Here is a 27,707-nt window from a genome sequence, read left to right on the forward strand (position 1 = left end):
TCCACTCAACTTGATCCGACTCAGCTTTTAGGGTTTTCCATGAGGTAGTACCGCCTGGCACCAGGTGGTACAGTTTTAGCACCTACTTGGCTAAGTCTACGTTCAAAGATTCAGAATGACATCGGAACACAATTGGCCCTTTTTAACTAGTACCTACTCCACTCAACTTGATCCGACTCAGCTTTTAGGGTTTTCCATGAGGTAGTACCGCCTGGCACCAGGTGGTAAAATTTTAGCACCTACTTGGCTAACTCTTCGTTCAAAGATTCAGAATGACATCGGAACACAATTGGTCCTTTTTGACTAGTACCTACTCCACTCGACTTTATCCGACTAAGCTTTAAGGGTTTTCCATGAGGTAGTACCGCCTGGCACCAGGTGGTACAGTTTTAGCACCTACTTGGGTAAGTCTACGTTCAAAGATTCAGAATAACATCGGAACACAATTGGCCCTTTTTAACTAGTACCTACTCCACTCGACTTGATCCGACTCAGCTTTTAGGGTTTTCCATGAGGTAGTACCGCCTGGCACCAGGTGGTACAATTTTAGCACCTACTTGGCTAACTCTATCTTCCCAGATTCAGAATGACATCGGAAAACAATTGGTCCTTTTTAACTAGTACCTACTCCACTCAACTTTATCCGACTAAGCTTTTAGGGTTTTCCATGAGGTAGTACCGCCTGGCACCACGTGGTACAATTTTAGCAACTACTTGATCGGGGTCAAGCTGAGTCGAGCCGAAAATTTGACGTCAAGAACTGCAGGCCACTGATTGGACAGGGAGTGATGTTAGCGGATCAGTTATGAAAGCCACTCCTTCACAAGGACCCTGCAACAGCGACCATGCGATTTAATTTATTCTGTGATTGTCCACGAGGTGAATTGCTAGACGCAAAGCCATACACCAAGCAGCAGGTATTCATTCTCCTCGATGTCCTAAATCATTGTGTCATGTTTGTGTCACATACAAATGATGTCACGGGACTTTTGGACTATTGCTATAGAGACCCCACCCACATTGAGGTGGTAGAAAGAGGCCATGGATCGGTATTGAGATTTTCCTTGTTTTGTTTTAAAATGTAGGGTCATGCTTGTTCAAACGGGGAATACAGAAATGACATGGGCCCACATATCGTTCTTGCACAGGTTTTAGTGTTTTAGAATGATATTGTGCATTTCAGGAGGTTTACGTCCATTCAAAGAGGTACCACTGTGGACGCTGTGATGGTAGGAACAGAGTTGAACATTGATGGATGAAACATCTGTTGGTTATTAAAACTGCTACGCCCAACGTGGGGCTCGAACCCACGACCCTGAGATTAAGAGTCTCATGCTCTACCGACTGAGTTAGCCAGGCCATTCACACCTGAGCAAACATGCCTTTCGAAAAAAAAATAAGGTAAAAAACAAAGCTAAGTCTATCTTCACAGATTCAGAATGACATCGGAACACAATTGGCCCTTTTTAACTAGTACCTACTCCACTCAACTTGATCCGACTCAGCTTTTAGGGTTTTCCATGAGGTAGTACCGCCTGGCACCAGGTGGTACAGTTTTAGCACCTACTTGGATAAGTCTACGTTAAAAGATTCAGAATGGCATCGGAACACAATTGGCCCTTTTTAACTAGTAGCTACTCCACTCAACTTGATCCGACTCAGCTTTTAGGGTTTTCCATGAGGTAGTACCGCCTGGCACCAGGTGGTACAGTTTTAGCACCTACTTGGCTAAGTCTACGTTCAAAGATTCACAATGACATCGGAACACAATTGGTCCTTTTTGACTAGTACCTACTCCACTCGACTTGATCCGACTCAGCTTTAAGGGTTTTCCATGAGGTAGTACCGCCTGGCACCAGGTGGTACAGTTTTAGCACCTACTTGGGTAAGTCTACGTTCAAAGATTCAGAATAACATCGGAACACAATTGGCCCTTTTTAACTAGTACCTACTCCACTCAACTTTATCCGACTAAGCTTTTAGGGTTTTCCATGAGGTAGTACCGCCTGGCACCACGTGGTACAATTTTAGCAACTACTTGATCGGGGTCAAGCTGAGTCGAGCCGAAAATTTGACGTCAAGAGACTGCAGGCCACTGATTGGACAGGGAGTGATGTCAGCGGATCAGTTATGAAAGCCACTCCTTCACAAGGACCCGGCAACAGCGACCATACGATTTTATTTATTTTGTGATCGTCCACGAGGTGAATTGCTAGACGCAAAGCCATACACCAAGCAGCAGGCATTCCTTCTCCTCGATGTCCTAAATCATTGTGTCATGTTTGTGTCACATACAAATAATGTCAAGGGACTTTTGGACTATTGCTATAGAGACCCCACCCACATTGAGGTGGTAGAAAGAGGCCATGGATCGGTATTGAGATTTTCCTTGTTTTGTTTTAAAATGTAGGGTCATGCTTGTTCAAACGGGGAATACAGAAATGACATGGGCCCACATATCGTTCTTGCACAGGTTTTAGTGTTTTAGAATGATATTGTGCATTTCAGGAGGTTTGTGTCCATTCAAAGAGGTACCACTGTGGACGCTGTGATGGTAGGAACAGAGTTGAACATTGATGGATGAAACATCTTTTGGTTATTAAAACTGCTACGCCCAACGTGGGGCTCGAACCCACGACCCTGAGATTAAGAGTCTCATGCTCTACCGACTGAGCTAGCCAGGCCATTCACACCTGAATAAACATGCCTTTCGAAAAAAAAAATAAGGTAAAAAAGAAAGCTAAGTCTATCTTCACAGATTCAGAATGACATCGGAACACAATTGGCCCTTTTTAACTAGTACCTACTCCCCTCGACTTTATCCGACTAAGCTTTTAGGGTTTTCCATGAGGTCGTGCCGCCTGGCACCAGATGGTACAATTTTAGCACCTACTTGGCTAAGTCTACGTTCAAAGATTCACAATGACATCGGAACACAATTGGCCCTTTTTAACTAGTACCTACTCCACTCAACTTGATCCGACTCAGCTTTTAGGGTTTTCCATGAGGTAGTACCGCCTGGCACCAGGTGGTACAATTTTAGCACCTACTTGGCTAACTCTACGTTCAAAGATTCACAATGACATCGGAACACAATTGGTCCTTTTTAACTAGTACCTACTCCACTCAACTTGATCCGACTCAGCTTTTAGGGTTTTCCATGAGGTAGTACCGCCTGGCACCAGGTGGTACAGTTTTAGCACCTACTTGGCTAAGTCTACGTTCAAAGATTCAGAATGACATCGGAACACAATTGGCCCTTTTTAACTAGTACCTACTCCACTCAACTTGATCCGACTCAGCTTTTAGGGTTTTCCATGAGGTAGTACCGCCTGGCACCAGGTGGTAAAATTTTAGCACCTACTTGGCTAACTCTACGTTCAAAGATTCAGAATGACATCGGAACACAATTGGTCCTTTTTGACTAGTACCTACTCCACTCGACTTGATCCGACTAAGCTTTAAGGGTTTTCCATGAGGTAGTACCGCCTGGCACCAGGTGGTACAGTTTTAGCACCTACTTGGGTAAGTCTACGTTCAAAGATTCAGAATAACATCGGAACACAATTGGCCCTTTTTAACTAGTACCTACTCCACTCAACTTTATCCGACTAAGCTTTTAGGGTTTTCCATGAGGTAGTACCGCCTGGCACCACGTGGTACAATTTTAGCAACTACTTGATCGGGGTCAAGCTGAGTCGAGCCGAAAATTTGACGTCAAGAGACTGCAGGCCACTGATTGGACAGGGAGTGATGTCAGCGGATCAGTTATGAAAGCCACTCCTTCACAAGGACCCGGCAACAGCGACCATACGATTTTATTTATTTTGTGATCGTCCACGAGGTGAATTGCTAGACGCAAAGCCATACACCAAGCAGCAGGCATTCCTTCTCCTCGATGTCCTAAATCATTGTGTCATGTTTGTGTCACATACAAATGATGTCACGGGACTTTTGGACTATTGCTATAGAGACCCCACCCACATTGAGGTGGTAGAAAGAGGCCATGGATCGGTATTGAGATTTTCCTTGTTTTGTTTTAAAATGTAGGGTCATGCTTGTTCAAACGGGGAATACAGAAATGACATGGGCCCACATATCGTTCTTGCACAGGTTTTAGTGTTTTAGAATGATATTGTGCATTTCAGGAGGTTTGTGTCCATTCAAAGAGGTACCACTGTGGACGCTGTGATGGTAGGAACAGAGTTGAACATTGATGGATGAAACATCTTTTGGTTATTAAAACTGCTACGCCCAACGTGGGGCTCGAACCCACGACCCTGAGATTAAGAGTCTCATGCTCTACCGACTGAGCTAGCCAGGCCATTCACACCTGAATAAACATGCCTTTCGAAAAAAAAAATAAGGTAAAAAAGAAAGCTAAGTCTATCTTCAAAGATTCAGAATAACATCGGAACACAATTGGCCCTTTTTAACTAGTACCTACTCCACTCAACTTTATCCGACTAAGCTTTTAGGGTTTTCCATGAGGTAGTACCGCCTGGCACCACGTGGTACAATTTTAGCAACTACTTGATCGGGGTCAAGCTGAGTCGAGCTGAAAATTTGACGTCAAGAGACTGCAGGCCACTGATTGGACAGGGAGTGATGTCAGCGGATCAGTTATGAAAGCCACTCCTTCACAAGGACCCGGCAACAGCGACCATACGATTTTATTTTGTGATCGTCCACGAGGTGAATTGCTAGACGCAAAGCCATACACCAAGCAGCAGGCATTCCTTCTCCTCGATGTCCTAAATCATTGTGTCATGTTTGTGTCACATACAAATGATGTCACGGGACTTTTGGACTATTGCTATAGAGACCCCACCCACATTGAGGTGGTAGAAAGAGGCCATGGATCGGTATTGAGATTTTCCTTGTTTTGTTTTAAAATGTAGGGTCATGCTTGTTCAAACGGGGAATACACAAATGACATGGGCCCACATATCGTTCTTGCACAGGTTTTAGTGTTTTAGAATGATATTGTGCATTTCAGGAGGTTTGTGTACATTCAAAGAGGTACCACTGTGGACGCTGTGATGGTAGGAACAGAGTTGAACATTGATGGATGAAACATCTGTTGGTTATTAAAACTGCTACGCCCAACGTGGGGCTCGAACCCACGACCCTGAGATTAAGAGTCTCATGCTCTACCGACTGAGCTAGCCAGGCCATTCACACCTGAGCAAACATGCCTTTCGAAAAAAAAAATAAGGTAAAAAACAAAGCTAAGTCTATCTTCACAGATTCAGAATGACATCGGAACACAATTGGCCCTTTTTAACTAGTACCTACTCCACTCAACTTGATCCGACTCAGCTTTTAGGGTTTTCCATGAGGTAGTACCGCCTGGCACCAGGTGGTACAGTTTTAGCACCTACTTGGATAAGTCTACGTTCAAAGATTCAGAATGGCATCGGAACACAATTGGCCCTTTTTAACTAGTAGCTACTCCACTCAACTTGATCCGACTCAGCTTTTAGGGTTTTCCATGAGGTAGTACCGCCTGGCACCAGGTGGTACAGTTTTAGCACCTACTTGGCTAAGTCTACGTTCAAAGATTCACAATGACATCGGAACACAATTGGCCCTTTTTAACTAGTACCTACTCCACTCAACTTGATCCGACTAAGCTTTTAGGGCTTTCCATGAGGTAGTACCGCCTGGCACCAGGTGGTACAGTTTTAGCACCTACTTGGGTAAGTCTACGTTCAAAGATTCAGAATAACATCGGAACACAATTGGCCCTTTTTAACTAGTACCTACTCCACTCGACTTGATCCGACTAAGCTTTTAGGGTTTTCCATGAGGTAGTACCACCTGGCACCAGGTGGTACAGTTTTAGCACCTACTTGGGTAAGTCTACGTTCAAAGATTCAGAATGGCATCGGAACACAATTGGCCCTTTTTAACTAGTACCTACTCCACTCAACTTGATCCGACTCAGCTTTTAGGGTTTTCCATGAGGTAGTACCGCCTGGCACCAGGTGGTACAGTTTTAGCACCTACTTGGCTAAGTCTACGTTCAAAGATTCACAATGACATCGGAACACAATTGGCCCTTTTTAACTAGTACCTACTCCACTCAACTTGATCCGACTCAGCTTTTAGGGTTTTCCATGAGGTAGTACCGCCTGGCACCAGGTGGTAAAATTTTAGCACCTACTTGGCTAACTCTACGTTCAAAGATTCAGAATGACATCGGAACACAATTGGTCCTTTTTGACTAGTACCTACTCCACTCGACTTGATCCGACTAAGCTTTAAGGGTTTTCCATGAGGTAGTACCGCCTGGCACCAGGTGGTACAGTTTTAGCACCTACTTGGGTAAGTCTACGTTCAAAGATTCAGAATAACATCGGAACACAATTGGCCCTTTTTAACTAGTACCTACTCCACTCAACTTTATCCGACTAAGCTTTTAGGGTTTTCCATGAGGTAGTACCGCCTGGCACCACGTGGTACAATTTTAGCAACTACTTGATCGGGGTCAAGCTGAGTCGAGCCGAAAATTTGACGTCAAGAGACTGCAGGCCACTGATTGGACAGGGAGTGATGTCAGCGGATCAGTTATGAAAGCCACTCCTTCACAAGGACCCGGCAACAGCGACCATACGATTTTATTTATTTTGTGATCGTCCACGAGGTGAATTGCTAGACGCAAAGCCATACACCAAGCAGCAGGCATTCCTTCTCCTCGATGTCCTAAATCATTGTGTCATGTTTGTGTCACATACAAATGATGTCACGGGACTTTTGGACTATTGCTATAGAGACCCCACCCACATTGAGGTGGTAGAAAGAGGCCATGGATCGGTATTGAGATTTTCCTTGTTTTGTTTTAAAATGTAGGGTCATGCTTGTTCAAACGGGGAATACAGAAATGACATGGGCCCACATATCGTTCTTGCACAGGTTTTAGTGTTTTAGAATGATATTGTGCATTTCAGGAGGTTTGTGTCCATTCAAAGAGGTACCACTGTGGACGCTGTGATGGTAGGAACAGAGTTGAACATTGATGGATGAAACATCTTTTGGTTATTAAAACTGCTACGCCCAACGTGGGGCTCGAACCCACGACCCTGAGATTAAGAGTCTCATGCTCTACCGACTGAGCTAGCCAGGCCATTCACACCTGAATAAACATGCCTTTCGAAAAAAAAAATAAGGTAAAAAAGAAAGCTAAGTCTATCTTCACAGATTCAGAATGACATCGGAACACAATTGGCCCTTTTTAACTAGTACCTACTCCCCTCGACTTTATCCGACTAAGCTTTTAGGGTTTTCCATGAGGTCGTGCCGCCTGGCACCAGATGGTACAATTTTAGCACCTACTTGGCTAAGTCTACGTTCAAAGATTCACAATGACATCGGAACACAATTGGCCCTTTTTAACTAGTAGCTACTCCACTCAACTTGATCCGACTCAGCTTTTAGGGTTTTCCATGAGGTAGTACCGCCTGGCACCAGGTGGTACAGTTTTAGCACCTACTTGGCTAAGTCTACGTTCAAAGATTCACAATGACATCGGAACACAATTGGCCCTTTTTAACTAGTACCTACTCCACTCAACTTGATCCGACTAAGCTTTTAGGGCTTTCCATGAGGTAGTACCGCCTGGCACCAGGTGGTACAGTTTTAGCACCTACTTGGGTAAGTCTACGTTCAAAGATTCAGAATAACATCGGAACACAATTGGCCCTTTTTAACTAGTACCTACTCCACTCGACTTGATCCGACTAAGCTTTTAGGGTTTTCCATGAGGTAGTACCACCTGGCACCAGGTGGTACAGTTTTAGCACCTACTTGGGTAAGTCTACGTTCAAAGATTCAGAATGGCATCGGAACACAATTGGCCCTTTTTAACTAGTACCTACTCCACTCAACTTGATCCGACTCAGCTTTTAGGGTTTTCCATGAGGTAGTACCGCCTGGCACCAGGTGGTACAGTTTTAGCACCTACTTGGCTAAGTCTACGTTCAAAGATTCACAATGACATCGGAACACAATTGGCCCTTTTTAACTAGTACCTACTCCACTCAACTTGATCCGACTCAGCTTTTAGGGTTTTCCATGAGGTAGTACCGCCTGGCACCAGGTGGTAAAATTTTAGCACCTACTTGGCTAACTCTACGTTCAAAGATTCAGAATGACATCGGAACACAATTGGTCCTTTTTGACTAGTACCTACTCCACTCGACTTGATCCGACTAAGCTTTAAGGGTTTTCCATGAGGTAGTACCGCCTGGCACCAGGTGGTACAGTTTTAGCACCTACTTGGGTAAGTCTACGTTCAAAGATTCAGAATAACATCGGAACACAATTGGCCCTTTTTAACTAGTACCTACTCCACTCAACTTTATCCGACTAAGCTTTTAGGGTTTTCCATGAGGTAGTACCGCCTGGCACCACGTGGTACAATTTTAGCAACTACTTGATCGGGGTCAAGCTGAGTCGAGCCGAAAATTTGACGTCAAGAGACTGCAGGCCACTGATTGGACAGGGAGTGATGTCAGCGGATCAGTTATGAAAGCCACTCCTTCACAAGGACCCGGCAACAGCGACCATACGATTTTATTTATTTTGTGATCGTCCACGAGGTGAATTGCTAGACGCAAAGCCATACACCAAGCAGCAGGCATTCCTTCTCCTCGATGTCCTAAATCATTGTGTCATGTTTGTGTCACATACAAATGATGTCACGGGACTTTTGGACTATTGCTATAGAGACCCCACCCACATTGAGGTGGTAGAAAGAGGCCATGGATCGGTATTGAGATTTTCCTTGTTTTGTTTTAAAATGTAGGGTCATGCTTGTTCAAACGGGGAATACAGAAATGACATGGGCCCACATATCGTTCTTGCACAGGTTTTAGTGTTTTAGAATGATATTGTGCATTTCAGGAGGTTTGTGTCCATTCAAAGAGGTACCACTGTGGACGCTGTGATGGTAGGAACAGAGTTGAACATTGATGGATGAAACATCTTTTGGTTATTAAAACTGCTACGCCCAACGTGGGGCTCGAACCCACGACCCTGAGATTAAGAGTCTCATGCTCTACCGACTGAGCTAGCCAGGCCATTCACACCTGAATAAACATGCCTTTCGAAAAAAAAAATAAGGTAAAAAAGAAAGCTAAGTCTATCTTCACAGATTCAGAATGACATCGGAACACAATTGGCCCTTTTTAACTAGTACCTACTCCCCTCGACTTTATCCGACTAAGCTTTTAGGGTTTTCCATGAGGTCGTGCCGCCTGGCACCAGATGGTACAATTTTAGCACCTACTTGGCTAAGTCTACGTTCAAAGATTCACAATGACATCGGAACACAATTGGCCCTTTTTAACTAGTACCTACTCCACTCAACTTGATCCGACTCAGCTTTTAGGGTTTTCCATGAGGTAGTACCGCCTGGCACCAGGTGGTACAATTTTAGCACCTACTTGGCTAACTCTACGTTCAAAGATTCACAATGACATCGGAACACAATTGGTCCTTTTTAACTAGTACCTACTCCACTCGACTTGATCCGACTAAGCTTTTAGGGTTTTCCATGAGGTAGTACCGCCTGGCACCAGTTGGTACAGTTTTAGCACCTACTTGGGTAAGTCTACGTTCAAAGATTCAGAATGACATCGGAACACAATTGGCCCTTTTTAACTAGTACCTACTCCACTCGACTTGATCCGACTAAGCTTTTAGGGTTTTCCATGAGGTAGTACCGCCTGGCACCAGTTGGTACAGTTTTAGCACCTACTTGGGTAAGTCTACGTTCAAAGATTCAGAATGACATCGGAACACAATTGGCCCTTTTTAACTAGTACCTACTCCACTCAACTTGATCCGACTCAGCTTTTAGGGTTTTCCATGAGGTAGTACCGCCTGGCACCAGGTGGTACAGTTTTAGCACCTACTTGGCTAAGTCTACGTTCAAAGATTCACAATGACATCGGAACACAATTGGCCCTTTTTAACTAGTACCTACTCCACTCAACTTGATCCGACTCAGCTTTTAGGGTTTTCCATGAGGTAGTACCGCCTGGCACCAGGTGGTAAAATTTTAGCACCTACTTGGCTAACTCTACGTTCAAAGATTCAGAATGACATCGGAACACAATTGGTCCTTTTTGACTAGTACCTACTCCACTCGACTTGATCCGACTAAGCTTTAAGGGTTTTCCATGAGGTAGTACCGCCTGGCACCAGGTGGTACAGTTTTAGCACCTACTTGGGTAAGTCTACGTTCAAAGATTCAGAATAACATCGGAACACAATTGGCCCTTTTTAACTAGTACCTACTCCACTCAACTTTATCCGACTAAGCTTTTAGGGTTTTCCATGAGGTAGTACCGCCTGGCACCACGTGGTACAGTTTTAGTACCTACTTGGCTAACTCTACGTTCAAAGATTCAGAATAACATCGGAACACAATTGGCCCTTTTTAACTAGTACCTACTCCACTCGACTTGATCCGACTCAGCTTTTAGGGTTTTCCATGAGGTAGTACCGCCTGGCACCAGGTGGTACAGTTTTAGCACCTACTTGGATAAGTCTACGTTCAAAGATTCAGAATGGCATCGGAACACAATTGGCCCTTTTTAACTAGTACCTACTCCACTCAACTTGATCCGACTCAGCTTTTAGGGTTTTCCATGAGGTAGTACCGCCTGGCACCAGGTGGTACAGTTTTAGCACCTACTTGGCTAAGTCTACGTTCAAATATTCACAATGACATCGGAACACAATTGGCCCTTTTTAACTAGTACCTACTCCACTCAACTTGATCCGACTAAGCTTTTAGGGTTTTCCATGAGGTAGTACCGCCTGGCACCAGGTGGTACAGTTTTAGCACCTACTTGGCTAAGTCTATGTTCAAAGATTCACAATGACATCGGAACACAATTGGCCCTTTTTAACTAGTACCTACTCCACTCAACTTGATCCGACTAAGCTTTTAGGGTTTTCCATGAGGTAGTACCGCCTGGCACCAGGTGGTACAATTTTAGCACCTACTTGGCTAACTCTACGTTCAAAGATTCACAATGACATCGGAACACAATTGGCCCTTTTTAACTAGTACCTACTCCACTCAACTTGATCCGACTAAGCTTTTAGGGTTTTCCATGAGGTAGTACCGCCTGGCACCAGATGGTACAATTTTAGCAACTACTTGATCGGGGTCAAGCTGAGTCGAGCCGAAAATTGAGGTGGTAGAAAGAGGCCATGGATCGGTATTGAGATTTTCCTTGTTTTGTTTTAAAATGTAGGGTCATGCTTGTTCAAACGGGGAATACAGAAATGACATGGGCCCACATATCGTTCTTGCACAGGTTTTAGTGTTTTAGAATGATATTGTGCATTTCAGGAGGTTTACGTCCATTCAAAGAGGTACCACTGTGGACGCTGTGATGGTAGGAACAGAGTTGAACATTGATGGATGAAACATCTGTTGGTTATTAAAACTGCTACGCCCAACGTGGGGCTCGAACCCACGACCCTGAGATTAAGAGTCTCATGCTCTACCGACTGAGCTAGCCAGGCCATTCACACCTGAGCAAACATGCCTTTCGAAAAAAAAATAAGGTAAAAAACAAAGCTAAGTCTATCTTCACAGATTCAGAATGACATCGGAACACAATTGGCCCTTTTTAACTAGTACCTACTCCCCTCGACTTTATCCGACTAAGCTTTTAGGGTTTTCCATGAGGTAGTACCGCCTGGCACCAGGTGGTACAGTTTTAGCACCTACTTGGATAAGTCTACGTTCAAAGATTCACAATGACATCGGAACACAATTGGCCCTTTTTAACTAGTACCTACTCCACTCAACTTGATCCGACTAACCTTTTAGGGTTTTCCATGAGGTAGTACCGCCTGGCACCGGGTGGTACAGTTTTAGCACCTACTTGGGTAAGTCTACGTTCAAAGATTCAGAATAACATCGGAACACAATTGGCCCTTTTTAACTAGTACCTACTCCACTCGACTTGATCCGACTAAGCTTTTAGGGTTTTCCATGAGGTCGTGCCGCCTGGCACCAGATGGTACAATTTTAGCACCTACTTGGCTAAGTCTACGTTCAAAGATTCACAATGACATCGGAACACAATTGGCCCTTTTTAACTAGTACCTACTCCACTCAACTTGATCCGACTCAGCTTTTAGGGTTTTCCATGAGGTAGTACCGCCTGGCACCAGGTGGTACAATTTTAGCACCTACTTGGCTAACTCTACGTTCAAAGATTCACAATGACATCGGAACACAATTGGTCCTTTTTAACTAGTACCTACTCCACTCGACTTGATCCGACTAAGCTTTTAGGGTTTTCCATGAGGTAGTACCGCCTGGCACCAGTTGGTACAGTTTTAGCACCTACTTGGGTAAGTCTACGTTCAAAGATTCAGAATGACATCGGAACACAATTGGCCCTTTTTAACTAGTACCTACTCCACTCAACTTGATCCGACTCAGCTTTTAGGGTTTTCCATGAGGTAGTACCGCCTGGCACCAGGTGGTAAAATTTTAGCACCTACTTGGCTAACTCTACGTTCAAAGATTCAGAATGACATCGGAACACAATTGGTCCTTTTTGACTAGTACCTACTCCACTCGACTTTATCCGACTAAGCTTTAAGGGTTTTCCATGAGGTAGTACCGCCTGGCACCAGGTGGTACAGTTTTAGCACCTACTTGGCTAAGTCTACGTTCAAAGATTCACAATGACATCGGAACACAATTGGCCCTTTTTAACTAGTACCTACTCCACTCAACTTGATCCGACTAAGCTTTTAGGGTTTTCCATGAGGTAGTACCGCCTGGCACCAGGTGGTACAGTTTTAGCACCTACTTGGGTAAGTCTACGTTCAAAGATTCAGAATAACATCGGAACACAATTGGCCCTTTTTAACTAGTACCTACTCCACTCGACTTGATCCGACTAAGCTTTTAGGGTTTTCCATGAGGTAGTACCGCCTGGCACCAGGTGGTACAGTTTTAGTACCTACTTGGCTAACTCTACGTTCAAAGATTCAGAATAACATCGGAACACAATTGGCCCTTTTTAACTAGTACCTACTCCACTCGACTTGATCCGACTCAGCTTTTAGGGTTTTCCATGAGGTAGTACCGCCTGGCACCAGGTGGTACAGTTTTAGCACCTACTTGGATAAGTCTACGTTCAAAGATTCAGAATGGCATCGGAACACAATTGGCCCTTTTTAACTAGTACCTACTCCACTCAACTTGATCCGACTCAGCTTTTAGGGTTTTCCATGAGGTAGTACCGCCTGGCACCAGGTGGTACAGTTTTAGCACCTACTTGGCTAAGTCTACGTTCAAATATTCACAATGACATCGGAACACAATTGGCCCTTTTTAACTAGTACCTACTCCACTCAACTTGATCCGACTAAGCTTTTAGGGTTTTCCATGAGGTAGTACCGCCTGGCACCAGGTGGTACAGTTTTAGCACCTACTTGGCTAAGTCTATGTTCAAAGATTCACAATGACATCGGAACACAATTGGCCCTTTTTAACTAGTACCTACTCCACTCAACTTGATCCGACTAAGCTTTTAGGGTTTTCCATGAGGTAGTACCGCCTGGCACCAGGTGGTACAATTTTAGCACCTACTTGGCTAACTCTACGTTCAAAGATTCACAATGACATCGGAACACAATTGGCCCTTTTTAACTAGTACCTACTCCACTCAACTTGATCCGACTAAGCTTTTAGGGTTTTCCATGAGGTAGTACCGCCTGGCACCAGATGGTACAATTTTAGCAACTACTTGATCGGGGTCAAGCTGAGTCGAGCCGAAAATTGAGGTGGTAGAAAGAGGCCATGGATCGGTATTGAGATTTTCCTTGTTTTGTTTTAAAATGTAGGGTCATGCTTGTTCAAACGGGGAATACAGAAATGACATGGGCCCACATATCGTTCTTGCACAGGTTTTAGTGTTTTAGAATGATATTGTGCATTTCAGGAGGTTTACGTCCATTCAAAGAGGTACCACTGTGGACGCTGTGATGGTAGGAACAGAGTTGAACATTGATGGATGAAACATCTGTTGGTTATTAAAACTGCTACGCCCAACGTGGGGCTCGAACCCACGACCCTGAGATTAAGAGTCTCATGCTCTACCGACTGAGCTAGCCAGGCCATTCACACCTGAGCAAACATGCCTTTCGAAAAAAAAATAAGGTAAAAAACAAAGCTAAGTCTATCTTCACAGATTCAGAATGACATCGGAACACAATTGGCCCTTTTTAACTAGTACCTACTCCCCTCGACTTTATCCGACTAAGCTTTTAGGGTTTTCCATGAGGTAGTACCGCCTGGCACCAGGTGGTACAGTTTTAGCACCTACTTGGATAAGTCTACGTTCAAAGATTCACAATGACATCGGAACACAATTGGCCCTTTTTAACTAGTACCTACTCCACTCAACTTGATCCGACTAACCTTTTAGGGTTTTCCATGAGGTAGTACCGCCTGGCACCGGGTGGTACAGTTTTAGCACCTACTTGGGTAAGTCTACGTTCAAAGATTCAGAATAACATCGGAACACAATTGGCCCTTTTTAACTAGTACCTACTCCACTCGACTTGATCCGACTAAGCTTTTAGGGTTTTCCATGAGGTAGTACCGCCTGGCACCAGGTGGTACAGTTTTAGTACCTACTTGGCTAACTCTACGTTCAAAGATTCAGAATAACATTGGAACACAATTGGCCCTTTTTAACTAGTACCTACTCCACTCGACTTGATCCGACTCAGCTTTTAGGGTTTTCCATGAGGTAGTACCGCCTGGCACCAGGTGGTACAGTTTTAGCACCTACTTGGATAAGTCTACGTTCAAAGATTCAGAATGGCATCGGAACACAATTGGCCCTTTTTAACTAGTACCTACTCCACTCAACTTGATCCGACTCAGCTTTTAGGGTTTTCCATGAGGTAGTACCGCCTGGCACCAGGTGGTACAGTTTTAGCACCTACTTGGATAAGTCTACGTTCAAAGATTCAGAATGGCATCGGAACACAATTGGCCCTTTTTAACTAGTACCTACTCCACTCAACTTGATCCGACTCAGCTTTTAGGGTTTTCCATGAGGTAGTACCGCCTGGCACCAGGTGGTACAGTTTTAGCACCTACTTGGATAAGTCTACGTTCAAAGATTCACAATGACATCGGAACACAATTGGCCCTTTTTAACTAGTACCTACTCCACTCAACTTGATCCGACTAAGCTTTTAGGGTTTTCCATGAGGTAGTACCGCCTGGCACCAGGTGGTACAGTTTTAGCACCTACTTGGGTAAGTCTACGTTCAAAGATTCAGAATAACATCGGAACACAATTGGCCCTTTTTAACTAGTACCTACTCCACTCGACTTGATCCGACTAAGCTTTTAGGGTTTTCCATGAGGTAGTACCGCCTGGCACCAGGTGGTACAGTTTTAGCACCTACTTGGGTAAGTCTACGTTCAAAGATTCAGAATAACATCGGAACACAATTGGCCCTTTTTAACTAGTACCTACTCCACTCGACTTGATCCGACTAAGCTTTTAGGGTTTTCCATGAGGTAGTACCGCCTGGCACCAGGTGGTACAGTTTTAGTACCTACTTGGCTAACTCTACGTTCAAAGATTCAGAATAACATTGGAACACAATTGGCCCTTTTTAACTAGTACCTACTCCACTCGACTTGATCCGACTCAGCTTTTAGGGTTTTCCATGAGGTAGTACCGCCTGGCACCAGGTGGTACAGTTTTAGCACTTACTTGGATAAGTCTACGTTCAAAGATTCAGAATGGCATCGGAACACAATTGGCCCTTTTTAACTAGTACCTACTCCACTCAACTTGATCCGACTCAGCTTTTAGGGTTTTCCATGAGGTAGTACCGCCTGGCACCAGGTGGTACAGTTTTAGCACCTACTTGGCTAAGTCTACGTTCAAAGATTCACAATGACATCGGAACACAATTGGCCCTTTTTAACTAGTACCTACTCCACTCAACTTGATCCGACTAACCTTTTAGGGTTTTCCATGAGGTAGTACCGCCTGGCACCGGGTGGTACAGTTTTAGCACCTACTTGGGTAAGTCTACGTTCAAAGATTCAGAATAACATCGGAACACAATTGGCCCTTTTTAACTAGTACCTACTCCACTCGACTTGATCCGACTCAGCTTTTAGGGTTTTCCATGAGGTAGTACCGCCTGGCACCAGGTGGTACAGTTTTAGCACCTACTTGGATAAGTCTACGTTCAAAGATTCAGAATGGCATCGGAACACAATTGGCCCTTTTTAACTAGTACCTACTCCACTCAACTTGATCCGACTCAGCTTTTAGGGTTTTCCATGAGGTAGTACCGCCTGGCACCAGGTGGTACAGTTTTAGCACCTACTTGGCTAAGTCTACGTTCAAAGATTCACAATGACATCGGAACACAATTGGCCCTTTTTAACTAGTACCTACTCCACTCAACTTGATCCGACTAACCTTTTAGGGTTTTCCATGAGGTAGTACCGCCTGGCACCGGGTGGTACAGTTTTAGCACCTACTTGGGTAAGTCTACGTTCAAAGATTCAGAATAACATCGGAACACAATTGGCCCTTTTTAACTAGTACCTACTCCACTCGACTTGATCCGACTAAGCTTTTAGGGTTTTCCATGAGGTAGTACCGCCTGGCACCAGGTGGTACAGTTTTAGTACCTACTTGGCTAACTCTACGTTCAAAGATTCAGAATAACATTGGAACACAATTGGCCCTTTTTAACTAGTACCTACTCCACTCGACTTGATCCGACTCAGCTTTTAGGGTTTTCCATGAGGTAGTACCGCCTGGCACCAGGTGGTACAGTTTTAGCACCTACTTGGATAAGTCTACGTTCAAAGATTCAGAATGGCATCGGAACACAATTGGCCCTTTTTAACTAGTACCTACTCCGCTCAACTTGATCCGACTCAGCTTTTAGGGTTTTCCATGAGGTAGTACCGCCTGGCACCAGGTGGTACAGTTTTAGCACCTACTTGGATAAGTCTACGTTCAAAGATTCACAATGACATCGGAACACAATTGGCCCTTTTTAACTGGTACCTACTCCACTCAACTTGATCCGACTAAGCTTTTAGGGTTTTCCATGAGGTAGTACCGCCTGGCACCAGGTGGTACAGTTTTAGCACCTACTTGGGTAAGTCTACGTTCAAAGATTCAGAATAACATCGGAACACAATTGGCCCTTTTTAACTAGTACCTACTCCACTCGACTTGATCCGACTAAGCTTTTAGGGTTTTCCATGAGGTAGTACCGCCTGGCACCAGGTGGTACAGTTTTAGTACCTACTTGGCTAACTCTACGTTCAAAGATTCAGAATAACATTGGAACACAATTGGCCCTTTTTAACTAGTACCTACTCCACTCAACTTGATCCGACTCAGCTTTTAGGGTTTTCCATGAGGTAGTACCGCCTGGCACCAGGTGGTACAGTTTTAGCACCTACTTGGATAAGTCTACGTTCAAAGATTCAGAATGGCATCGGAACACAATTGGCCCTTTTTAACTAGTACCTACTCCACTCAACTTGATCCGACTCAGCTTTTAGGGTTTTCCATGAGGTAGTACCGCCTGGCACCAGGTGGTACAGTTTTAGCACCTACTTGGCTAAGTCTACGTTCAAAGATTCACAATGACATCGGAACACAATTGGCCCTTTTTAACTAGTACCTACTCCACTCAACTTGATCCGACTAACCTTTTAGGGTTTTCCATGAGGTAGTACCGCCTGGCACCGGGTGGTACAGTTTTAGCACCTACTTGGGTAAGTCTACGTTCAAAGATTCAGAATAACATCGGAACACAATTGGCCCTTTTTAACTAGTACCTACTCCACTCGACTTGATCCGACTAAGCTTTTAGGGTTTTCCATGAGGTAGTACCGCCTGGCACCAGGTGGTACAGTTTTAGTACCTACTTGGCTAACTCTACGTTCAAAGATTCAGAATAACATTGGAACACAATTGGCCCTTTTTAACTAGTACCTACTCCACTCGACTTGATCCGACTCAGCTTTTAGGGTTTTCCATGAGGTAGTACCGCCTGGCACCAGGTGGTACAGTTTTAGCACCTACTTGGATAAGTCTACGTTCAAAGATTCAGAATGGCATCGGAACACAATTGGCCCTTTTTAACTAGTACCTACTCCACTCAACTTGATCCGACTCAGCTTTTAGGGTTTTCCATGAGGTAGTACCGCCTGGCACCAGGTGGTACAGTTTTAGCACCTACTTGGATAAGTCTACGTTCAAAGATTCAGAATGGCATCGGAACACAATTGGCCCTTTTTAACTAGTACCTACTCCACTCAACTTGATCCGACTCAGCTTTTAGGGTTTTCCATGAGGTAGTACCGCCTGGCACCAGGTGGTACAGTTTTAGCACCTACTTGGATAAGTCTACGTTCAAAGATTCACAATGACATCGGAACACAATTGGCCCTTTTTAACTAGTACCTACTCCACTCAACTTGATCCGACTAAGCTTTTAGGGTTTTCCATGAGGTAGTACCGCCTGGCACCAGGTGGTACAGTTTTAGCACCTACTTGGGTAAGTCTATGTTCAAAGATTCAGAATGACATCGGAACACAATTGGCCCTTTTTAACTAGTACCTACTCCACTCGACTTGATCCGACTAAGCTTTTAGGGTTTTCCATGAGGTAGTACCGCCTGGCACCAGGTGGTACAGTTTTAGTACCTACTTGGCTAACTCTACGTTCAAAGATTCAGAATAACATTGGAACACAATTGGCCCTTTTTAACTAGTACCTACTCCACTCAACTTGATCCGACTCAGCTTTTAGGGTTTTCCATGAGGTAGTACCGCCTGGCACCAGGTGGTACAGTTTTAGCACTTACTTGGATAAGTCTACGTTCAAAGATTCAGAATGGCATCGGAACACAATTGGCCCTTTTTAACTAGTACCTACTCCACTCAACTTGATCCGACTCAGCTTTTAGGGTTTTCCATGAGGTAGTACCGCCTGGCACCAGGTGGTACAGTTTTAGCACCTACTTGGCTAAGTCTACGTTCAAAGATTCACAATGACATCGGAACACAATTGGCCCTTTTTAACTAGTACCTACTCCACTCGACTTGATCCGACTAAGCTTTTAGGGTTTTCCATGAGGTAGTACCGCCTGGCACCAGGTGGTACAGTTTTAGTACCTACTTGGCTAACTCTACGTTCAAAGATTCAGAATAACATTGGAACACAATTGGCCCTTTTTAACTAGTACCTACTCCACTCGACTTGATCCGACTCAGCTTTTAGGGTTTTCCATGAGGTAGTACCGCCTGGCACCAGGTGGTACAGTTTTAGCACCTACTTGGATAAGTCTACGTTCAAAGATTCAGAATGGCATCGGAACACAATTGGCCCTTTTTAACTAGTACCTAATCCACTCAACTTGATCCGACTCAGCTTTTAGGGTTTTCCATGAGGTAGTACCGCCTGGCACCAGGTGGTACAGTTTTAGCACCTACTTGGATAAGTCTACGTTCAAAGATTCAGAATGGCATCGGAACACAATTGGCCCTTTTTAACTAGTACCTACTCCACTCAACTTGATCCGACTCAGCTTTTAGGGTTTTCCATGAGGTAGTACCGCCTAGCACCAGATGGCACAATTTTAGCAACTACTTGATCGGGGTCAAGCTGAGTCGAGCCGAAAATTGAGGTGGTAGAAAGAGGCCTTGGATCGGTATTGAGATTTTCCTTGTTTTGTTTTAAAATGTAGGGTCATGCTTGTTCAAACGGGGAATACAGAAATGACATGGGCCCACATATCGTTCTTGCACAGGTTTGAGTGTTTTAGAATCATATTGTGCATTTCAGGAGGTTTACGTCCATTCAAAGAGGTACCACTGTGGACGCTGTGATGGTAGGAACAGAGTTGAACATTGATGGATGAAACATCTGTTGGTTATTAAAACTGCTACGCCCAACGTGGGGCTCGAACCCACGACCCTGAGATTAAGAGTCTCATGCTCTACCGACTGAGCTAGCCAGGCCATTCACACCTGAACAAACATGCCTTTCGAAAAAAAAAATAAGGTAAAAAAGAAAACTAAGTCTATCTTCACAGATTCAGAATGACATCGGAACACAATTGGCCCTTTTTAACTAGTACCTACTCCCCTCGACTTTATCCGACTAAGCTTTTAGGGTTTTCCATGAGGTAGTACCGCCTGGCACCACGTGGTACAGTTTTAGCAGCTACTTGGCTAAGTCTACGTTCAAAGATTCACAATGACATCGGAACACAATTGGCCCTTTTTAACTAGTACCTACTCCACTCAACTTGATCCGACTAAGCTTTTAGGGCTTTCCATGAGGTAGTACCGCCTGGCACCAGGTGGTACAGTTTTAGCACCTACTTGGGTAAGTCTACGTTCAAAGATTCAGAATAACATCGGAACACAATTGGCCCTTTTTAACTAGTACCTACTCCACTCGACTTGATCCGACTAAGCTTTTAGGGTTTTCCATGAGGTAGTACCGCCTGGCACCAGGTGGTACAGTTTTAGCACCTACTTGGGTAAGTCTACGTTCAAAGATTCAGAATAACATCGGAACACAATTGGCCCTTTTTAACTAGTACCTACTCCACTCGACTTGATCCGACTAAGCTTTTAGGGTTTTCCATGAGGTAGTACCGCCTGGCACCAGATGGTACAATTTTAGCAACTACTTGATCGGGGTCAAGCTGAGTCGAGCCGAAAATTGAGGTGGTAGAAAGAGGCCTTGGATCGGTATTGAGATTTTCCTTGTTTTGTTTTAAAATGTAGGGTCATGCTTGTTCAAACGGGGAATACAGAAATGACATGGGCCCACATATCGTTCTTGCACAGGTTTGAGTGTTTTAGAATCATATTGTGCATTTCAGGAGGTTTACGTCCATTCAAAGAGGTACCACTGTGGACGCTGTGATGGTAGGAACAGAGTTGAACATTGATGGATGAAACATCTGTTGGTTATTAAAACTGCTACGCCCAACGTGGGGCTCGAACCCACGACCCTGAGATTAAGAGTCTCATGCTCTACCGACTGAGCTAGCCAGGCCATTCACACCTGAACAAACATGTCTTTCGAAAAAAAAATAAGGTAAAAAAGAAAGCTAAGTCTATCTTCACAGATTCAGAATGACATCGGAACACAATTGGCCCTTTTTAACTAGTACCTACTCCCCTCGACTTTATCCGACTAAGCTTTTAGGGTTTTCCATGAGGTAGTACCGCCTGGCACCACGTGGTACAGTTTTAGCACCTACTTGGATAAGTCTACGTTCAAAGATTCAGAATGGCATCGGAACACAATTGGCCCTTTTTAACTAGTACCTACTCCACTCAACTTGATCCGACTAAGCTTTTAAGGCTTTCCATGAGGTAGTACCGCCTGGCACCAGGTGGTACAGTTTTAGCACCTACTTGGGTAAGTCTACGTTCAAAGATTCAGAATAACATCGGAACACAATTGGCCCTTTTTAACTAGTACCTACTCCACTCGACTTGATCCGACTAAGCTTTTAGGGTTTTCCATGAGGTAGTACCGCCTGGCACCAGGTGGTACAGTTTTAGCACCTACTTGGGTAAGTCTACGTTCAAAGATTCAGAATAACATCGGAACACAATTGGCCCTTTTTAACTAGTACCTACTCCACTCGACTTGATCCGACTAAGCTTTTAGGGTTTTCCATGAGGTAGTACCGCCTGGCACCAGATGGTACAATTTTAGCAACTACTTGATCGGGGTCAAGCTGAGTCGAGCCGAAAATTGAGGTGGTAGAAAGAGGCCATGGATCGGTATTGAGATTTTCCTTGTTTTGTTTTAAAATGTAGGGTCATGCTTGTCCTTGCACAGGTTTTAGTGTTTTAGAATCATATTGTGCATTTCAGGAGGTTTACGTCCATTCAAAGAGGTACCACTGTGGACGCTGTGATGGTAGGAACAGAGTTGAACATTGATGGATGAAACATCTGTTGGTTATTAAAACTGCTACGCCCAACGTGGGGCTCGAACCCACGACCCTGAGATTAAGAGTGTCATGCTCTACCGACTGAGCTAGCCAGGCCATTCACACCTGAGCAAACATGCCTTTCGAAAAAAAAATAAGGTAAAAAAGAAAGCTAAGTCTATCTTCACAGATTCAGAATGACATCGGAACACAATTGGCCCTTTTTAACTAGTACCTACTCCCCTCGACTTTATCCGACTAAGCTTTTAGGGTTTTCCATGAGGTAGTACCGCCTGGCACCAGGTGGTACAGTTTTAGCACCTACTTGGCTAAGTCTACGTTCAAAGATTCACAATGACATCGGAACACAATTGGCCCTTTTTAACTAGTACCTACTCCACTCAACTTGATCCGACTAAGCTTTTAGGGTTTTCCATGAGGTAGTACCGCCTGGCACCAGGTGGGACAGTTTTAGCACCTACTTGGCTAAGTCTATGTTCAAAGATTCACAATGACATCGGAACACAATTGGCCCTTTTTAACTAGTACCTACTCCACTCAACTTGATCCGACTAAGCTTTTAGGGTTTTCCATGAGGTAGTACCGCCTGGAACCAGGTGGTACAATTTTAGCACCTACTTGGCTAACTCTACGTTCAAAGATTCACAATGACATCGGAACACAATTGGCTCTTTTTAACTAGTACCTACTCCACTCAACTTGATCCGACTAAGCTTTTAGGGTTTTCCATGAGGTAGTACCGCCTAGCACCAGATGGTACAATTTTAGTACCTACTTGGCTAACTCTACGTTCAAAGATTCAGAATAACATCGGAACACAATTGGCCCTTTTTAACTAGTACCTACTCCACTCGACTTGATCCGACTCAGCTTTTAGGGTTTTCCATGAGGTAGTACCGCCTGGCACCAGGTGGTACAGTTTTAGCACCTACTTGGGTAAGTCTACGTTCAAAGATTCAGAATAACATCGGAACACAATTGGCCCTTTTTAACTAGTACCTACTCCACTCGACTTGATCCGACTAAGCTTTTAGGGTTTTCCATGAGGTAGTACCGCCTGGCACCAGATGGTACAATTTTAGCAACTACTTGATCGGGGTCAAGCTGAGTCGAGCCGAAAATTGAGGTGGTAGAAAGAGGCCTTGGATCGGTATTGAGATTTTCCTTGTTTTGTTTTAAAATGTAGGGTCATGCTTGTTCAAACGGGGAATACAGAAATGACATGGGCCCACATATCGTTCTTGCACAGGTTTGAGTGTTTTAGAATCATATTGTGCATTTCAGGAGGTTTACGTCTATTCAAAGAGGTACCACTGTGGACGCTGTGATGGTAGGAACAGAGTTGAACATTGATGGATGAAACATCTGTTGGTTATTAAAACTGCTACGCCCAACGTGGGGCTCGAACCCACGACCCTGAGATTAAGAGTCTCATGCTCTACCGACTGAGCTAGCCAGGCCATTCACACCTGAACAAACATGCCTTTCGAAAAAAAAATAAGGTAAAAAAGAAAACTAAGTCTATCTTCACAGATTCAGAATGACATCGGAACACAATTGGCCCTTTTTAACTAGTACCTACTCCCCTCGACTTTATCCGACTAAGCTTTTAGGGTTTTCCATGAGGTAGTACCGCCTGGCACCAGGTGGTACAGTTTTAGCACCTACTTGGGTAAGTCTACGTTCAAAGATTCAGAATAACATCGGAACACAATTGGCCCTTTTTAACTAGTACCTACTCCACTCGACTTGATCCGACTAAGCTTTTAGGGTTTTCCATGAGGTAGTACCGCCTGGCACCAGGTGGTACAGTTTTAGCACCTACTTGGGTAAGTCTACGTTCAAAGATTCAGAATAACATCGGAACACAATTGGCCCTTTTTAACTAGTACCTACTCCACTCGACTTGATCCGACTAAGCTTTTAGGGTTTTCCATGAGGTAGTACCGCCTGGCACCAGATGGTACAATTTTAGCAACTACTTGATCGGGGTCAAGCTGAGTCGAGCCGAAAATTGAGGTGGTAGAAAGAGGCCTTGGATCGGTATTGAGATTTTCCTTGTTTTGTTTTAAAATGTAGGGTCATGCTTGTTCAAACGGGGAATACAGAAATGACATGGGCCCACATATCGTTCTTGCACAGGTTTGAGTGTTTTAGAATCATATTGTGCATTTCAGGAGGTTTACGTCCATTCAAAGAGGTACCACTGTGGACGCTGTGATGGTAGGAACAGAGTTGAACATTGATGGATGAAACATCTGTTGGTTATTAAAACTGCTACGCCCAACGTGGGGCTCGAACCCACGACCCTGAGATTAAGAGTCTCATGCTCTACCGACTGAGCTAGCCAGGCCATTCACACCTGAACAAACATGTCTTTCGAAAAAAAAATAAGGTAAAAAAGAAAGCTAAGTCTATCTTCACAGATTCAGAATGACATCGGAACACAATTGGCCCTTTTTAACTAGTACCTACTCCCCTCGACTTTATCCGACTAAGCTTTTAGGGTTTTCCATGAGGTAGTACCGCCTGGCACCACGTGGTACAGTTTTAGCACCTACTTGGATAAGTCTACGTTCAAAGATTCAGAATGGCATCGGAACACAATTGGCCCTTTTTAACTAGTACCTACTCCACTCAACTTGATCCGACTAAGCTTTTAAGGCTTTCCATGAGGTAGTACCGCCTGGCACCAGGTGGTACAGTTTTAGCACCTACTTGGGTAAGTCTACGTTCAAAGATTCAGAATAACATCGGAACACAATTGGCCCTTTTTAACTAGTACCTACTCCACTCGACTTGATCCGACTAAGCTTTTAGGGTTTTCCATGAGGTAGTACCGCCTGGCACCAGGTGGTACAGTTTTAGCACCTACTTGGGTAAGTCTACGTTCAAAGATTCAGAATAACATCGGAACACAATTGGCCCTTTTTAACTAGTACCTACTCCACTCGACTTGATCCGACTAAGCTTTTAGGGTTTTCCATGAGGTAGTACCGCCTGGCACCAGATGGTACAATTTTAGCAACTACTTGATCGGGGTCAAGCTGAGTCGAGCCGAAAATTGAGGTGGTAGAAAGAGGCCATGGATCGGTATTGAGATTTTCCTTGTTTTGTTTTAAAATGTAGGGTCATGCTTGTCCTTGCACAGGTTTTAGTGTTTTAGAATCATATTGTGCATTTCAGGAGGTTTACGTCCATTCAAAGAGGTACCACTGTGGACGCTGTGATGGTAGGAACAGAGTTGAACATTGATGGATGAAACATCTGTTGGTTATTAAAACTGCTACGCCCAACGTGGGGCTCGAACCCACGACCCTGAGATTAAGAGTGTCATGCTCTACCGACTGAGCTAGCCAGGCCATTCACACCTGAACAAACATGCCTTTCGAAAAAAAAATAAGGTAAAAAAGAAAGCTAAGTCTATCTTCACAGATTCAGAATGACATCGGAACACAATTGGCCCTTTTTAACTAGTACCTACTCCCCTCGACTTTATCCGACTAAGCTTTTAGGGTTTTCCATGAGGTAGTACCGCCTGGCACCAGGTGGTACAGTTTTAGCACCTACTTGGCTAAGTCTACGTTCAAAGATTCACAATGACATCGGAACACAATTGGCCCTTTTTAACTAGTACCTACTCCACTCAACTTGATCCGACTAAGCTTTTAGGGTTTTCCATGAGGTAGTACCGCCTGGCACCAGGTGGGACAGTTTTAGCACCTACTTGGCTAACTCTACGTTCAAAGATTCACAATGACATCGGAACACAATTGGCTCTTTTTAACTAGTACCTACTCCACTCAACTTGATCCGACTAAGCTTTTAGGGTTTTCCATGAGGTAGTACCGCCTAGCACCAGATGGTACAATTTTAGTACCTACTTGGCTAACTCTACGTTCAAAGATTCAGAATAACATCGGAACACAATTGGCCCTTTTTAACTAGTACCTACTCCACTCGACTTGATCCGACTCAGCTTTTAGGGTTTTCCATGAGGTAGTACCGCCTGGCACCAGGTGGTACAGTTTTAGCACCTACTTGGGTAAGTCTACGTTCAAAGATTCAGAATAACATCGGAACACAATTGGCCCTTTTTAACTAGTACCTACTCCACTCGACTTGATCCGACTAAGCTTTTAGGGTTTTCCATGAGGTAGTACCGCCTGGCACCAGATGGTACAATTTTAGCAACTACTTGATCGGGGTCAAGCTGAGTCGAGCCGAAAATTGAGGTGGTAGAAAGAGGCCTTGGATCGGTATTGAGATTTTCCTTGTTTTGTTTTAAAATGTAGGGTCATGCTTGTTCAAACGGGGAATACAGAAATGACATGGGCCCACATATCGTTCTTGCACAGGTTTGAGTGTTTTAGAATCATATTGTGCATTTCAGGAGGTTTACGTCTATTCAAAGAGGTACCACTGTGGACGCTGTGATGGTAGGAACAGAGTTGAACATTGATGGATGAAACATCTGTTGGTTATTAAAACTGCTACGCCCAACGTGGGGCTCGAACCCACGACCCTGAGATTAAGAGTCTCATGCTCTACCGACTGAGCTAGCCAGGCCATTCACACCTGAATAAACATGCCTTTCGAAAAAAAAAATAAGGTAAAAAAGAAAGCTAAGTCTATCTTCACAGATTCAGAATGACATCGGAACACAATTGGCCCTTTTTAACTAGTACCTACTCCACTCAACTTGATCCGACTCAGCTTTTAGGGTTTTCCATGAGGTAGTACCGCCTGGCACCAGGTGGTACAGTTTTAGCACCTACTTGGATAAGTCTACGTTCAAAGATTCAGAATGGCATCGGAACACAATTGGCCCTTTTTAACTAGTACCTACTCCACTCAACTTGATCCGACTCAGCTTTTAGGGTTTTCCATGAGGTAGTACCGCCTGGCACCACGTGGTACAGTTTTAGCACCTACTTGGCTAAGTCTACGTTCAAAGATTCACAATGACATCGGAACACAATTGGCCCTTTTTAACTAGTACCTACTCCACTCAACTTGATCCGACTAAGCTTTTAGGGCTTTCCATGAGGTAGTACCGCCTGGCACCAGGTGGTACAGTTTTAGCACCTACTTGGATAAGTCTACGTTCAAAGATTCAGAATGGCATCGGAACACAATTGGCCCTTTTTAACTAGTACCTACTCCACTCAACTTGATCCGACTCAGCTTTTAGGGTTTTCCATGAGGTAGTACCACCTGGCACCAGGTGGTACAGTTTTAGTACCTACTTGGCTAACTCTACGTTCAAAGATTCAGAATAACATCGGAACACAATTGGCCCTTTTTAACTAGTACCTACTCCCCTCGACTTTATCCGACTAAGCTTTTAGGGTTTTCCATGAGGTAGTACCGCCTGGCACCAGGTGGTACAGTTTTAGCACCTACTTGGATAAGTCTACGTTCAAAGATTCAGAATGGCATCGGAACACAATTGGCCCTTTTTAACTAGTACCTACTCCACTCAACTTGATCCGACTCAGCTTTTAGGGTTTTCCATGAGGTAGTACCGCCTGGCACCAGGTGGTACAGTTTTAGCACCTACTTGGATAAGTCTACGTTCAAAGATTCAGAATGGCATCGGAACACAATTGGCCCTTTTTAACTAGTACCTACTCCACTCAACTTGATCCGACTCAGC

At 44.3% G+C, this 27,707-nt stretch overlaps 1 protein-coding gene and 15 non-coding genes across 17 annotated transcripts in view; all 16 read right to left on the minus strand.

Annotated features, from left to right (window-relative positions):
• LOC140307486 (alpha-1,3-mannosyl-glycoprotein 4-beta-N-acetylglucosaminyltransferase C-like) overlaps positions 1 to 27,707 on the minus strand; it is a 208,815-nt gene that overhangs the window by 142,636 nt on the left and 38,472 nt on the right. The window lies entirely within an intron of this gene.
• trnak-cuu (transfer RNA lysine (anticodon CUU)) lies at positions 1,287 to 1,359 on the minus strand. Its single transcript has one exon. It is a non-coding gene; the product is annotated as a tRNA-Lys (tRNA).
• On the minus strand, positions 2,612 to 2,684 carry trnak-cuu (transfer RNA lysine (anticodon CUU)). The gene has a single exon. It is a non-coding gene; the product is annotated as a tRNA-Lys (tRNA).
• Positions 4,252 to 4,324, minus strand: trnak-cuu (transfer RNA lysine (anticodon CUU)). Its single transcript has one exon. It is a non-coding gene; the product is annotated as a tRNA-Lys (tRNA).
• Positions 5,103 to 5,175, minus strand: trnak-cuu (transfer RNA lysine (anticodon CUU)). The gene has a single exon. It is a non-coding gene; the product is annotated as a tRNA-Lys (tRNA).
• trnak-cuu (transfer RNA lysine (anticodon CUU)) lies at positions 7,057 to 7,129 on the minus strand. The gene has a single exon. It is a non-coding gene; the product is annotated as a tRNA-Lys (tRNA).
• trnak-cuu (transfer RNA lysine (anticodon CUU)) lies at positions 9,011 to 9,083 on the minus strand. The gene has a single exon. It is a non-coding gene; the product is annotated as a tRNA-Lys (tRNA).
• trnak-cuu (transfer RNA lysine (anticodon CUU)) lies at positions 11,475 to 11,547 on the minus strand. Its single transcript has one exon. It is a non-coding gene; the product is annotated as a tRNA-Lys (tRNA).
• Positions 14,095 to 14,167, minus strand: trnak-cuu (transfer RNA lysine (anticodon CUU)). Its single transcript has one exon. It is a non-coding gene; the product is annotated as a tRNA-Lys (tRNA).
• Positions 20,012 to 20,084, minus strand: trnak-cuu (transfer RNA lysine (anticodon CUU)). Its single transcript has one exon. It is a non-coding gene; the product is annotated as a tRNA-Lys (tRNA).
• On the minus strand, positions 21,063 to 21,135 carry trnak-cuu (transfer RNA lysine (anticodon CUU)). The gene has a single exon. It is a non-coding gene; the product is annotated as a tRNA-Lys (tRNA).
• Positions 22,072 to 22,144, minus strand: trnak-cuu (transfer RNA lysine (anticodon CUU)). The gene has a single exon. It is a non-coding gene; the product is annotated as a tRNA-Lys (tRNA).
• Positions 23,436 to 23,508, minus strand: trnak-cuu (transfer RNA lysine (anticodon CUU)). Its single transcript has one exon. It is a non-coding gene; the product is annotated as a tRNA-Lys (tRNA).
• trnak-cuu (transfer RNA lysine (anticodon CUU)) lies at positions 24,329 to 24,401 on the minus strand. The gene has a single exon. It is a non-coding gene; the product is annotated as a tRNA-Lys (tRNA).
• On the minus strand, positions 25,338 to 25,410 carry trnak-cuu (transfer RNA lysine (anticodon CUU)). The gene has a single exon. It is a non-coding gene; the product is annotated as a tRNA-Lys (tRNA).
• Positions 26,545 to 26,617, minus strand: trnak-cuu (transfer RNA lysine (anticodon CUU)). The gene has a single exon. It is a non-coding gene; the product is annotated as a tRNA-Lys (tRNA).

The sequence above is a fragment of the Leuresthes tenuis genome, unplaced genomic scaffold (genome assembly GCF_036924035.1).
Source record: "Leuresthes tenuis unplaced genomic scaffold, fLeuTen1.0.hap1 SCAF_5, whole genome shotgun sequence".
In the NCBI taxonomy this organism is placed as follows: Eukaryota; Metazoa; Chordata; class Actinopteri; order Atheriniformes; family Atherinopsidae; genus Leuresthes; species Leuresthes tenuis.